The sequence below is a fragment of the Bemisia tabaci genome, chromosome 4 (genome assembly GCF_918797505.1).
Source record: "Bemisia tabaci chromosome 4, PGI_BMITA_v3".
Classification (NCBI taxonomy): domain Eukaryota; kingdom Metazoa; phylum Arthropoda; class Insecta; order Hemiptera; family Aleyrodidae; genus Bemisia; species Bemisia tabaci.
The window spans coordinates 53,829,984-53,845,142 of record NC_092796.1 but is presented as its reverse complement, the minus strand read 5'-3'; the positions used below and the strand labels follow the sequence as shown (position 1 = coordinate 53,845,142).

The 15,159-nt window shown below is 43.4% G+C and overlaps 1 protein-coding gene across 14 annotated transcripts in view; it reads right to left on the bottom strand.

The window, feature by feature from the left end:
- Positions 1 to 15,159, bottom strand: part of mbl (splicing regulator muscleblind) — a 302,565-nt gene that overhangs the window by 166,028 nt on the left and 121,378 nt on the right. The window lies entirely within an intron of this gene.

Here is a 15,159-nt window from a genome sequence, read left to right as displayed (position 1 = left end):
CTTTTCCTGAGTCTATAATTTTTGCATTCCCCGACTTGCCCTGACCATTGAGCAAAATTTCCACTTCGATTAGTTTAATTTTATTCGCCCTGACTTCCGTTAAACGCCGGTCGAAAAATTCCCTAACTTTTCCAGGTCGCCCTCGAATTCCCTGACTTTTCAGGTTTTTCTGACCACCAGGTATCCTACGTGATCAACTTGTCGTCCCCTCACGGGAGAACGTAGCTACATTTTGTTATTGCCAAATTTCACCAGGCAAAGTGCATTTTTACCAGGAGAATGCAGAGACTCCCTATTTGAAAAATTCACCCATTTTTCTTCTGATCTCATACAAACATAGAAAGAAAAAAGTAAATTGCGCAGGTATATTCTTGTAAAAAATTGGATTTACCGCGCTAATTTCACAACCTCAGGTTACGCTGGAAACTGGGAACTGTGCTCTTAGCCAGTAAAAGATAAGCGAGAGCTGGCAACACGTGGGCCTCGTCTGGGTAACTGCGCGGCCGGGGCCGGAGCCGTAGCCGGGATGACGTCACGCCGCGCCAATTGGGACCGTGCCTAGTGGTGACATCTATTTCCGGTGTGACTCTCGGCTCTGCAGTGTTTCGCGTTTCGGTTTCCGATTCAATTGTCCGCGATGATACAACGCGACGCTGCTGTTGCCCCGGCGGGGGCGGGGGGGGGGGGGGGCTCCCGGGAGCGGCCACTCAAATTGATCCGCTAATATCTGGTGTCCGCTTGGCCGGCCCCGGTTCCCGCTCGCCAAGGGATCGCCATCCCCGACTGCCTCGCTGCCGGCTCGAGTGTCTTCCAAAAATCCCTCCAGTTCCACATCCAAGGTTTCCATTTAGTACCTTTACGGAGAGAGAACGCTCATGCCTGTAATTTGGAGGTTAGGTCATGGAGCTTTTCGGCCCAAAAAGAGCACCAGGGGAAGGTATCACCAGGATTGAAGGCGCTTCAAGCCGAGTGCATGCTTCTGCCAGTTCTTGATAAATAAAACCTTTACTATGCCAATACAAACAATGAGACAAGTTTAAATGCACGCCGCTTGCGCATTGCGCAACCTGAAATTTCTGGCTGTTTGAGACAAACGCACTCATTTTCCTTTATTTTCTTTCTATTTTTAGTCAAAAATGAGCCCTCCATACACGCTGCGCCGCCGCGCGGGTGAGGCGGTGAATGCCTAGAAAGTCAAAACGCCTCCAACTCCGTGCGTATGCAACACGGACATCCGTAGAGCTCGAATAATTGCATCCACTTGTTGTAATGAAATTCGCTCAGTATTAGTTGCATGCGACGTTAACTGAGGTTGCTCTGCTTATTTCTCTGACATCTAGACCTAGTCAGGCACTTTGAAAGAGAAGAAGGGTTGTCAAGAGCTACATGATTAACCCTTCTAAAAGAGGGTAGGGGGGGATGGTAGACATATCCCCTCCCGCCTAGGTAAGTGACTGATGTCATTTATGGATGGCTCTTGGCCGAACCGTAGGCAAAAAATCAGGGTAAACAGGTCTGTAATATCATATTATCCAGAGACGGAGAGGGGGGGGGGCACTTAAAGAGCTAATTGTTCTAGAAAATCGCGAAGATCAACCTTTTCCGGGGAAAATTATAGATTACGAGGACAGAAAATGTCCAGGCGCCAAGGATCCAAGTTTGACTTTACATTTGGAAGTTCTGGACTTGAGCTGAATGAGAAAATTTTCTCTTAATTGAATTTTCACAGCATCTTGAGTGAACAGCTATTATGGATCAGACAAAGAGCCCCCCTTTCTCTTCTTCATTAAAGTCCCTTTGAATTCAGGTATGTGACACGAATGCATCGAAAATTGACATTGTTCCTCAATGACGGTTAAACTTATCAATAGCTACCCACCCAACTTCGAACCGTGACGCAAATTCCCGACACGCTGCGGTTCCTGCGTTCCGGTTTGATCTTCAGCTGCGGCCAGGACCCGTTCCGCCTTGGGCACCTACCCTACCCCCCCTCCCTCCCACGCCCTGCGAAAAAGCTCGCATAAGCCAGGCTCCAGAACTCGTCTCCTCAAACAGAAACTTTTCCCGCATCAAAGTTCGTCCAGCTCGAAACTTGCTCCGGCAAACAACCGCGCTTTGTCTACGGTTTTTATGGCTTCGTTGTCGGAGCGAGTGCCGAGAGCTCCGCGAGCGTGAGGGGGAAGAAATCGGGACGTTTTCGGCTCGGGGTGGCGCCAACGCCGACGGTTTCAATCGCTTATCCGACGCAGTTTTAATTGGAGTTCTAGGTACTTCATCGGTGGCTTCGGCAGTGTCCCCATTTTTGCGCGAAATTCTGATTGTTTGTCGTCGTTCTGGGAGAGGCGAGCGGTTCGTACTGCACGTCACAGAACTGATTAATCTAATGTAATGTCACGCGGACCATCATTTTAGTCCATAAAAGCCATTGAATACCCAAAATTAGCGTGTTAGGTTTTGCTTGAATAAAAGGTCTTTTTTTGACTAGAGGTGATAGAATCGGCCCTTGAGGAATTTGTCATTCTCCTCACGAAGAAGCGTAACTACATTCCAATATTGCCAAATTTCCCCTCGAAAATTACACTTCAATACCAGGGGAATCTTGGGCATTTGACCGAAAATCTCACTAATTGTTTGTCTGATCTCATGCTAAAGTTAGACCAGTGGCTAGGCGTGATTGATCGATTGTCGATATTTCCCCCATTAGGAGCTGTGGTAGAGAATCGATTATTGAGGCATTCGTTGCGAACATCCTGTTTATTGATCCTTTCCTATTAGTTTAAATAACAGATCGCAAAGCACGCCACGCCACTGAATCAGACTAAAGTTCAGCAAAAATTGAGCAATACTTGAGCTTGTGGAGGATCAAAATGTTGAGACAATTTTGTAACCTTCGAATGGAGTTTTGTTTCTTCGTCCGGAAGACGAAGAATTTGACTGTATATTACAATAAGGAACTACAATTTCTGGCTCGTAGATAAAAACACCAATCTGCATGGGGAAACTGATGGTACATACGTTGTTTTTAAAATGAGGCAGAGATTGTAGTTTCTAGTGGTCCAATAATTGCGTATCGTTAGCCAATCCTGCTCCCAGGGGTTTTCTATCGCTCCGACAAAACGGCAAAACGGCAAAACGGCTCCATTTCGCAGAAACCCCCACTCAATGCGCTTTTAAAGGGCGTCCTCAAACACGACGATCGACACCCAAGCGCCTCTTTCAAAGTCGGTCGAGCAGATACAAAGCTTTAGTTTGCCTAACTTTCGGGCGCATCGAGGTTTCGGCGGCTAGCCGCAATCATGTACATATCGTCTGGCAGGCCCCTCTTTCAACTGCAGCCGAACATGCATTCGGTTCCAGGAACATGTAAACCGAAATAGATGATAAATACACGAGTTCAACAACACTTGAGGTTCCGAGTGTTCTGCGTCGCTGAACATACTCTGGGGCTGAACATATTCGTTGGGGGCGTGTTATCTAATCCGGATCATGCCCTTTAGTATACCGGGATGAGCTACCTTTCATCTACACGCTGGATAGGATCTACGTAATTCCATTAATGGAAAAAAATCCAAGTTTCCCCGAAATTAATTGACCCTCTTCCATTTTTGACCAAAATTACAATCAATCCCCTTTGAGACAAAAAAAGAGGGGATGCGTAACTTTGATTTGATAAAACGTTTACGTACAAAAATAATACAGTTCAGGCTGGTTTAATTCGGCAAAATGGCCTGAAGAGCACTTAAACTTTCCTCAAGATTTTCAAGAGGACAAGGGACTAATTTGCCTACAGCTGGTAGAGATAATACTCCGTGCCATGCACTCAACGATATTTTATTGCCCACCCCTATATACCCCTCGTACCCGCCGAAACTTTCGTGAAATACAAGATAGAAAGCAAGTCACGGATAACATGCGCTTTTCAGTTTTTCTCACCTGCACTCTCCCACCTCTATACCCGCCGAAAACGTTCGTGAGATAGACCACGAGAAAGACAAAAAAATGGATATCTGATTGGCAACGGTATTTTAGGCCTTCAAAGAGTCATTAACAGGAATAAAGATTACATATCCAACAATTCCAAAGATTATAAACTGGGATGGACTAGGGAAAAAGAGGTTCGTCGTGGAACTAACAGAATGGAGAGAGGACGGAGGAAAGGAATTCGGGAATGAGTCGATCAGAGATTACGAAAAACGTTCATTCTGTGTGATCTTTATTCCGAAGCATGACATCCATGAACCTAGTAGTCTTAAATCTTCCTAAAAAGGGTCTCGAGACCACGACTGATACCACACTTTCCGTAGAAAGTAAACGTCAAACTTAACTGAACCGGTTAAATCTTCTTTTTTTTCAAAAGAGGGTCTTTGAGGAGGATGTGTCGCACATTGAAGGCAACGGAGCTGTCCGAATTTTCTGGAGGCTAAAAACTTGACTCCCTGGTATTGACAGCAACCACTCAACTGGACACGAGGGGCGGGGTATCTACGAAGGGTAAACTTACTAATAGAAAGGGTCTTGTGTATACACTATAAGGCCGGAAGAGATTCATGCCTCCCCCCTCCCTCCCCCCCCCCCGCGACGCGTCGGGGCTCTAGGCGCAGATCTGTCCCTGTTGGAAAATGTAACGTCCGAAGATAAAATAAATAAATAAAATAACAACGAATGCACGTACACCCGCGTTAACTTCACAAAAACCCGGGCGAGCTACAAAGGCATCTCGCTTGCAGCCACGAGAGGGGGCGCTTTCAAAAGCATTAGCTTCTCTCCCCGCAGTGGCGTGCTTCATTTTCAACAGCGTTCCGATAATTTTTTTTCCGCCCCCCGAGCCCCAACCGACGAACTATCAATATATTTCATCTTTCCCCAAAAGCCACCTCCTGTTTTGATGCTGTGCCACTGTGTGGAAAGTGCATGGAAAAAGAGGGGGAAACATAATCGATTTTACGCGTTTAACCGATGGTATGACGGACCGAGTTGGCCGAGTTGCCTCGTTTGCGCTTCATCCTTCCCTCGTTCGAAGCAAAGCCATCGCTTCAACTTGGAGTACCTACGTCGTGAGGGTACGGACTTGTCGAAATATGGAGATCTTAGGATCCAAAAGGACAGCCAACCTGTGAAAACGAAAAATGTCACACTGGAAAAAAAAGACACATTGGATCTAGAGTCCAGACTCTTAAAAACATCGACCAGAAAAAATACTCTTGATTCAATCGGATTTAAGCTTAAATCAAGAACCAAGCCTCTTAATTTGAGCGGATTTCCTTTTGATTTAAGCTTAAATCTGATTGAATCAAGAGTCCTTTATCTTCTCAATGTTTTCAAGAGTCTGGACTCTAGATCCAATGTGTTTTTTTTTTTTTTCCAGTGCACTGCCAATCTTCAGATTCTGACATCAAACCCAAATGGCTAAGAATGATCATAAATGAGCGTTCTTCCGCAAAAATAAGTAAATTCATTCAAACCTGAGAAATCCGGATGATCCGGAGTGGAGTTTGGATCATCCGGATTTTGGATAGTTCGGAATATGGATAATCCGAAGTTTACTATATTTGGAATCATCTGAAAATGCGCTTGGGAAAATGCAAAGCAAAATAAAAGAGGTTGATAGTCCAGGATATCTATTTCCTAGTTGTTTTTTTTTCTTTTCTTTTTCTTTTCTTCTTTTCTGCTTTTTTTCTATTTTTTTAAGTCAAACAGTATGGAGGCACGCAAAAATACTTCAATCGCTTCGAATGAGTAACGATTCATGAGCAATTAAGCAGAGCCGACAACGCAGCAGCGGTCGTGAAGCAAGAGCGGACACACGCCGCCGCGCCGCCAACGAAATCAAATTACGCTTTTCAACTGATACAAAAAGTCAACAAAAAACGCAATCTGTATAAATTAATAAAATAATGAATGAATTGCCATTCAACCGTGTTGACTTTCATGAAACAACTTTCGTTTGATTCCGCTTTGTTTAGAATACAAGCATTCAGATTTAACTTTCCAGCTTTTCCAGCATTGTGTTTGATCTTCTGGGAGCGTAACAATGCTGCAAAAATAAAATAGGAGTCTACTGAGTAAATATTTTGGAACAGAAAGGCCGCGTCCTTCCGCTGCTACACGGCCAACTGTAAGGAAAACACTATGCCAAACGGCGTAGTGAAAAGGTCCCACAGATGGAGCCTGAAATTAATACCTCATCTTCGCAATCATTTTGCACGCTCGTTTTGTTGATGATATACACGAGGAAGTTAATTTTACACAACTGTCATGAATTACGAGGTTTCCGTGCTGTAGATGTGACGCGCGAGAAAAATACGAAGGGACGAAGGTATAATATTAATAAATACCCTATCACATCTAGGAAAAAACTAAGTAAAACCAGAACACATTCCTTTGCACTTGATGAGCAACAATGATAATTTTTACGGACTCCATACTGCGTCAGGTTTTTTAAGGTCCCACGAGATAGCACGTCCTATCAAAGAGAAAAAAGGGGGAAAAGGAACACAAATCCAACCGAATTACTTATTTTGGCTCACTCCTCTCTCTACAAGAAAGTAAAAAAAAAAGGTCTGCTTGAAAAATTGGAGGAGCGTTTTTAATCGCGTCATAATCTACGTTTCTTCAAAGAGCTCTCGCTCCTTCTGACAGAAGTTGAAAAAAAATGAGGTTCTCTCCGTAAAAGAAGACGCTGGCGCTGCGAAGCCAAGAACAACACGAGTTTTAATCATGTTACGGATACTGCGAGCGCTGTATTCCTAAAATTAGCGAAAAATTCTGTGTAGCTACGCTTGACCCGCTGCTAATGACCGTTCTTTTACGATGTCCCGACCCGACATCGGGAACTCTGGCTGGCGAACCCGCCCGAGACTATTTTCGGAGAGTGAGCTATTTGCTTAACACACTTCCATTATCAATAAGTCTGAATTAAACTACTTTGTAGATAGTCTCCCTAGCATTTGCCAAATCCGAGAAGTGCGGCTTCGCTACAACTTAAGTGAATTTTCTTCACGTTTAATTTCAAACGGAAAGTACGAGTGCAGCGCTGAGTAGAGACAGAGCTAGGAACGTTCGTTGAAAAACAGAGAGGGGGCCGTTGGTCAGAAGTCTAGGCAAAATTCTCCTGGTGGATTTGATGTAATAAAATTCTACCGCCTTTGAAATGACGAAAAGATCCCTCTCTTCCTGTCTTCCATTTCGTGTTAATACTGCTCGAAATCACTAAAACTAGCAGTATGCAGTAAGTGATAATTCAAAATTAAAAATTAAGATATTTGGACTACATTTTACACATGGAAACTACTAGCAATACCGACATTCAGGGTAGCTAAGATCGTACAACTTCAGCGTTTACAAAAAATTGACTGAAAACCGATCAAAAAATTAAATTTACACGGTGAATTTTTCATTTCAATCACTAAAATTGACAATTTCTAAATTTTAGGGGTTTTTCCATGATAACGGAGGTTAGCACAATATAACAGCTCTACAATGCTACAGGCAGGGCCGGATTTAGGGGGTGGCCACATGGGCCGCGGCCCATCGCGGCAAATTTAGGGGGCGTCAAATGTTGTAATTTTTTCAAATGAAGGTATCAAGAAAAAAATTTGCTTCAGAAAAAAAATTACAAACGAGAAAAGGCGAAAAAATCTCTCATATCCTGAGAGTTAAAGTATAGTAATTTCTAATTTGTTCGTCTTTTGGTGATACAAGAGACAGCGCCTTTCATTAGTCTAGTTGAGAGAGAAACCAAACACGCAATTTGGCCTGGAGCGGCGCGGCGGAGAGAGCAATGATGAGGGCCTGAGATGGAAAGGAGAAGCCCTCGGCGCGCCGGTCAGCACAAAACACATATTAGCGCCTGCGAGACTCCATGAATACTTCCCGCATTGCGTCAAACGTAGTGCGGTCCGGTCACGCAGCGGTCGGCGTGAAACGCATAGCGCCTACAAGACTGTAGGGATACTTCACGCATTGCGCCAAACACAGTGCGGTGGCGGAAATTAAAATCATTAAACCACATTCATGTTTATTCTTTCATGATTTTTTCGTTTTTATGTCATAAATGAAAGGCCTCGTCCACACAGAGATAGGTTTATAGAACTTAATTTTCGCGCAAAGTTCCGTGAACTTTTGCTGGTGTTGACAGGCTTCACAAAAAATGTGCCCAACACGAGTAATCGCGTCTTATGCACCTCCGGCACGTTCACCTGATGGTTTGTATCGATGTTTCAAAACGATGAGAAGGGTGGCAAAATACAGGCGGCCCATGGGCGGCAAGTAGGTAAATCCGGCCCTGGCTACAGGTCCCTGATTGCAAGATATAGATAAATTAACCGGTCAAATTTATTTGCAGTGGCAAAACGTGCAATCTCAGCGAGCTCTGGTTGTTGTACCGACTAAAGGAAATTTTTGATACACAATTGCTGATATTGTCAAAAAATCAACGCAGAGCAACACACCCTAACACACATAGCACACCGTGAGACCTTTTCACCGTAAAGGAACCTTGTCTCTTGACACAATTTGCTAGAAATAAAGTCCTGCCGAATAGTTTGTATGGTAATATGAGGACTCGATCGGATTTCCGAGAGCGTGGAATAAAAATTCTCCGCGCGCTGCACCGGTTGAGTCGAGTTATTGCGAGTTGCAGAGCGTCACGCAGAGGAAGAGGGAAACTGCGAAATACGTGGGATTGAATCATGTCAAATCCCGGCCATAACGATGAAATAATGCGCTGACTCCGTGAAACGTGCTCTCATCAGAGCATCCAGAAAAGTTTCCGCAACATACAGCGAAGCTCGACATACGAAAAAACAAGTGCACAAAAGCAGAGGGAAAGGGAGTCTTCCTACTCCGTGACTGGCCATCGTCAGTATCTATCAAAAATGGGGAGGAGGATGGTCAATATTGGAGCTCGAACTTCCATTGGCACCACTTTTCTCACGATCACGATCGGTTACTGTAGAGAAAAATAGGAAGTGTTTGCATCTAGAGGACTGTTTACCCCTTGACGTAGGTCAGCACAACGTGGCGTCGATATTCCATCAAAATCCGGAATTCGAAGTATGAAAAACGGACCAAACGTCCGTTTTTTTTGCTTAAATCAACTCATTAGATAATTTCAAACACTTCACATAGAATGACGCTTTTCCATGAACTATACACCATTTCCAAGAAAATCGATGATAAAAATCGCCCGTGGCGACCTACGTCATCAAAAAAATCCAAGATGCCCGAAATTCAAACACCTCCTTTTTTTCTCCATGATCAGTGACGAGAGTAAAACAGGTAGGCTGGCCACTCATGTTTCATATGCAACAAAATTGAAAGTGCCTCGCTCATTCATACCCCTGAGCCTTGAATTTAATAGCAAATTAATTGAGGGAGACTTTCTTGACTTTTCTCTGATTTCCGAGGTTGATTGAGCATATCGATCGAAAGTTTGGTCAACTATTCCTGAATGATGCGTGGGGTGCTCGAGGCTCCTAAACTTTCAACCGGTTTATGAGAAATGTTCCAGGCTGCAATGCGTCTAATCCAACTTTTTATATTACCGTGCTTGCAGACACCGTTAATTTCCGCGAGCAATTGTATTGGCAGGTCCAGCAAATTGTCTTTCCATCATTTAAACCTGAGGAAATGTATCGATTCTTGAAGGGGCCAGGTGCTCCGAAAAGAATCGATTATTTAGCATAGGTTTAAATGGAGAAAATCCGGTGTTGCCAAATTGCTGGATCCGCCTCTGCCGCGAGCAGTTAAAATGCAACGCGACTACCGGGTTGAACCCTGAAGTGTCTAGGGAAAATAACGGAGAGACTAGTTGAGGGGGGGGGGAAGTCGCCTGAAAAGATAAATAATAAAAAAAAACGAAGAAAATATGGAACTGCAGAGAGGCCAATTGATAAAATGGCAATTTCCTACTTTCCTGATTAACGAACTTTTAATGGTTCTCGAGTCATTTCATACTTTCACTTTGGAACATTTCCCCCATTAATCTTTTTCGTTCGTTAACTCTCCTTGACCTTTTCCTGACTTTTGAACTCTCAATCTGATCTCGTATTTAGCTCACGTAGTCATCAGAAGTACACTTGGCGTTCGTGCTTACACTTGGCGAAAGTTTATGTTCTCTTCAATTATTTTTACAGGCAGGAGTAGGAGGCACTGATGATGTTCTCCGCGAGAATTGTGAGCGAGAGAGGAGGAAACTCATCGAACCTTCGAAAAGTCTGAAGTCACTCGGAAACAGAAATTATTCATCCCCATCGCCAGATATAGAGGAAAACCTCCTTCGCCACCTTCTCAATTCTAGAGTAGAGTAAGAAAAGAGGACGAGGTGTAGGCAAAAAAAAATTATGGGGAGCGGCATTTTTGGGGTTTGTGATATCTACGAGAAAAATGGGAAACAGAGGAGCACAAAGCCAACCGAAGTTCTTATTTTGGCTCACACCTCTGACGCCTACGGATCGTGCTTGATACATTGAACAGGCGTCCTATTGGTGAGGGTATCGATATCGATTGGTTCAACACCAATGCCAAACGAGTGATCTGTGGGAACGGGTTTTTTGTGATTGATTTTTCATTCTTATGAGTACTACAATGTAATAAAAAGTGAAATTGTTAGGAATTTCCTCTTTTTAAGCTTTCATATCTTAAATCCTAAAATTTTCGTTTAAGGTAATGTTCTATTGTTTTGAACCAAACGATACATCGAACCACTATCGAATACGATCCATTGCACTCTCTTGCAGACGACCTTGCCTCGCTTCAAAATTATTGACTCCCTCCCAAAATCTGTTCATGCTCTTCAGATTGATAAATCGATGTTTGGGCGATTTTTTTTCGGGTGAGGGTGTTACACTCTCGAACCTCCAATACTTTCGGCAGCTCAGGCAACTACGACAGCTTGGTTGACGGATCGTCCCGTGCTGCGCTCTGCTTCAAGCAACGCAAAAAATGGGGCCGTGATGAATGAGAGGCGGTTTCGGTTTTAGGCGAGTGGTAGGACCCAAATATTGTTCTTACGCCTTTTTTTAGCGAGAGGGGGGGGGGGGGCCATCGGCTTCAACGTCCGAGGACGTTTATAATAATGATTGATGGTATTCGCGACGTTTCATTCACAATGAAAAACAAGCGAAGTTGGATAGTGCCCGATTTTGGACGCCTTACCTAAAATGATCCTTTTGACAACTTCTTTAAAATTAAAAAAAAAATAGTGGCCTATGCTGCCATGCTAAGGAAAAACGCCGTATGAACATTCGAGAGTTGCCAAATTTCCTTCGCTAAAATGTTTATTTTTGCGGAACGTTTTGAATATTTTGTCTTGAAATTTTCAGGAACTTCAGGTGAAATTGCGAACAAAATTATCTGAAAAATTGGAAGGAAAATCTTCATAAGTTTACCAGGAAATTAGTGTTTTATCAAATGAAATTTGGCAACCGCAGAGGGTTCATTAGGCGTTTTTACTTGGCAGGGCAGCACAGCTACTTCGTTCTAAACGAGAGGTGGTCATGAAAAGCGCCAATAAGAAGAGCAAACGAAGATGGAACCATCTAGAATTCAGCAAACGCGATTTAAAACGGCAAGGTCAGTTCACGGCTGCAAAATACCCGCTCGGAAAGCCAACAGAAGATGGGGCGAGGCGGCGCACAGTGGATTCGAGCCAATCAGAGAGGTCGGACAAGACATTTTTAACTAAAACTACAAATTTTTACGTTTGATTCGTCCCATTTTAAATTTTAAGGGGTGCTTCTAGAAGAAAATTTCACGAAGAAACCAATGGAACCACTTTTAAAACCTCAGAGTTTCATATAAACGGAGTTATAAGCGTTTAAATTTTCCAGATTCCGTCCGATCTCTTCTATTGACGCGATCCATTGTGCGGCGGGTGCATTGTTTGCAGAAGTGATTGAGTTTTCGTGGCTGCAAAAAGGCAACAGCGGATTAATTGCGTCTGGACAAGAATCCGTCACTAATGGATTGAACGTGGTGATTAATGCTCGCCTCGGGTTTCGTGAGAGAGTTCACGCAGCGGCCACAACTTGAGAACTACGGCCGGCCGCCATCGACCAATGCACCGGGAGTTAACAGAAATAATTAGGTTATCTATCGTTCACCAGAACATCCCAGTGGCCAGAGAGAACATTACACAGTCTACATTGTTTCTTTGATGACAATGGACGGCTGAAGTAATAACGACATAAAGTCCGTACAGAGACAGACGAACGCGACCGTAGCCACAGACGCTCCACGGGGCACCGATAGTAATGGAAGAGAATCTTCGGGATCTGACGCATTGCATTTGGAGTGCGATGGACGTATAGTGTTAAATTGAAATGAGATGAAAAAACAATGGATCTAGAGTCCAGTCTCTTAAAAATATCGACAAGAAAAAATACTCTTGATTCAATCCTATGTTTGCTTAGATCAAGAACCAAGCATCTTAATTTGAGCGGATTTTCTTTTGATTTAAGCTTAAATCTGATTGAATCAAGAATTTTTCTTCTTGTCAATGTTTTCAAGAGTCTGGAACCTGAATCCAATGTGTTCTTTTTTTCCAGTGAGCTATCATAGGGAAGACCGAAAGATCAGTCGAAAGATTTATCACGAGGGAATGTTTTGACGAAAAATCATCCTTTAAATCTTTAAGTAACACCGAAACGACATTTAAAAATTATATGCGCAGATTTAATTGATGAAAAAAAAAATAAATAACATATTCCGACTTTGAAGAATGATTTTTTTTTAGAAATAAAAGTTGCAAGTGATAGATATATCGGAGATAATTAGCAAGCAGCGGCAAATGGCGGTCTGTTATTATTTGTGTTGAATAAAAAAATGTAAAAATTCAGAAGTAAAGAAACAAGATGGAAAGTATGATTGTTATGCTTAGAATTCAAAAATGATGACTGAGACTGAGCAATGTTCGTCTAAATTTAGGCTGATTGTTGCATTTGATCAGTAGAAAAATGGCTGAACGTTGGAAACGTTAAAATTCAGATTCGCTGCTTCGACTATGAGAAACGACAAAGGGTTGAACACCGCTTTTTTCCCGAATATCCCTACCAGTGGCGTTGCGTGCTTTGCGATAAATCGATTGTTATGCCATTTAGACCTATGGAAAAGGATCGATAAACAGGATGTTTGCAGCAAACACCTTAATAATCGATTCTTTACCATAGGTTTAAATGGCATAACAATCGATACATCGCAATTCACGCCACGCCACTGATCCCTACCCCTGCGAATACTGCACGAATCCGACAAGAATGCTATTCGGAGCGTGGATTTTCCGGTAAACATTCGTTAAAATTTCACTCAACTTGAAAATATTAGAGAAACGACGATAAAATAACGAAGTCTAAAGGTTAATTACTGGATTTTGAAGCGATCGATGCCGGTCACGCAAGATTCTTTCCTCGGTTGTTACGAGGAAATTCAGCTTGGTCTCCACTGCTGCCGTGCTAAGGAAAAACGCCGTATGAACATTTGAGAGTTGCACAATCTCCTAAGATAAAAACCTCATTTTTGAGGAGATAGCTGAATATTTTTCCTTGATATTTTCATAAACTTTAGGTGAAATTGCAATCAAAATTATCTGAAAAATTGGAAGAAATATATTCATTAGTTTACCAGGAAATTCGTGTTTTATCGAAGGAAATTTGGCGACGCTTGAAGGCTCATACGGCGTTTTTCCTGAGGACGGCAGACTGGCTGTCCGGTATCTCACGCTTCAATAAAAGTTGCCCATCCTCCTCGGCTCTGTTCCCTCCCACGACAATTCTTTCATCAGAACTCATCATTTCCGACTCGATGGCACGCAAGCTCCTTATTTCGGAGCGTTGCACGATCAAGGACCAAGGTCATCGGTTTCTTCTCTCACCGAGAAAGGTCCGTTGCTCTAGCTTACATTCCCTCTCGTTTTCAGCAGACCCCACGAGGAAAAAAAAACCAAGCTTACGTAACTTACGTAATATGTTCTTCGGTTCGCCCTTACGCGGAAATACGGTAGTACGGAGCAAAATCAATTCTTTTGGCGGAGTGTCATGCGCTTTTACAGTGCTGATTACACTTAGCATCCATATCACTCGGGGTTTTTGGGCGCTATGTAGACTCCGGCACTCAAATTTCACTCCTCGATTTTTGACAGTGCAATTTCGGTCTCTTTCGGGTCTAATACTGATCTAGACATGGGCCTGAATGCTGATTCCGGCAAAAAATGCAGACTTCGCGGGTCATATGCCGCAAAATCCGCATTTTTCGCCAAAATTGGCCTTCAGACCCATGTGTAGCCTAATAAAGACCCCGAAAAGAGACGGAAAATAACCAAATCATGATGCATTCCGTAAAATGCGGACCTACAATGAGCGAAAAATCGTTCAGTTGAGGAAATTCAGGGAGGGTAAGGCCAAAATCGGCCCATGTTGATACCCTTTCTTCGTGAAACCTTATAAAATTTCATTGAATTGTACGTGAAATTTTAAGAAGAAACTTAGATGGAATGATCTGAAGGAAACTTTTCCTGCTCGAGGGCGGAAAACTGGCAAAGGTGGAACGTCCACGACGCGGGAAGGCGCAACTTGACCTTGGGGCGCTGGCGGCGCGGTGATGGAGTCCAGGGTTGCCGTTCCTCGAGGAAAACTTTTAATTCGGTTCATTTTCCCATAGAACACATTGAATGAGAGCAAATGTTCACGTTTCGGCCGGCAACTCCGCTCAAGTGTGGAGCAAATTGATTCGGGCGTAACGCGCGGGCCGCCGGCAGATTTCACTCGTTGCTCCTCGCCAAATCCTCCCGTCAAAGCTCCGGAGCTTTCGCGTCTGAAAACAACGTCCTGAGGGATACCCGCAGCAAGAGGGCGTACCATCTGACAACGGCGCGCGAACGCGTGACGTCATGAATGGTCATACGGAATCTGACACTAAATGAGCGAGTCCGGGTGTTCAGCGATCTACTATTTCTGCTTCGGGACAACTCGCCGTTTACCTCGCAAAAAAACGTATCAATATTTCAAGGTTGCCGAATTTCCACGCGCAGAATGCATTTTTACAAGCACTGGAAAGAAACCACATTGCATCTAGAGTCCAGACTCTAGAAAACATTGACAAGAAGAAATACTCTTGATTCAAGTTGATTTTTGCTTGAATCAAAACGAAATCCGCTTAAATGAG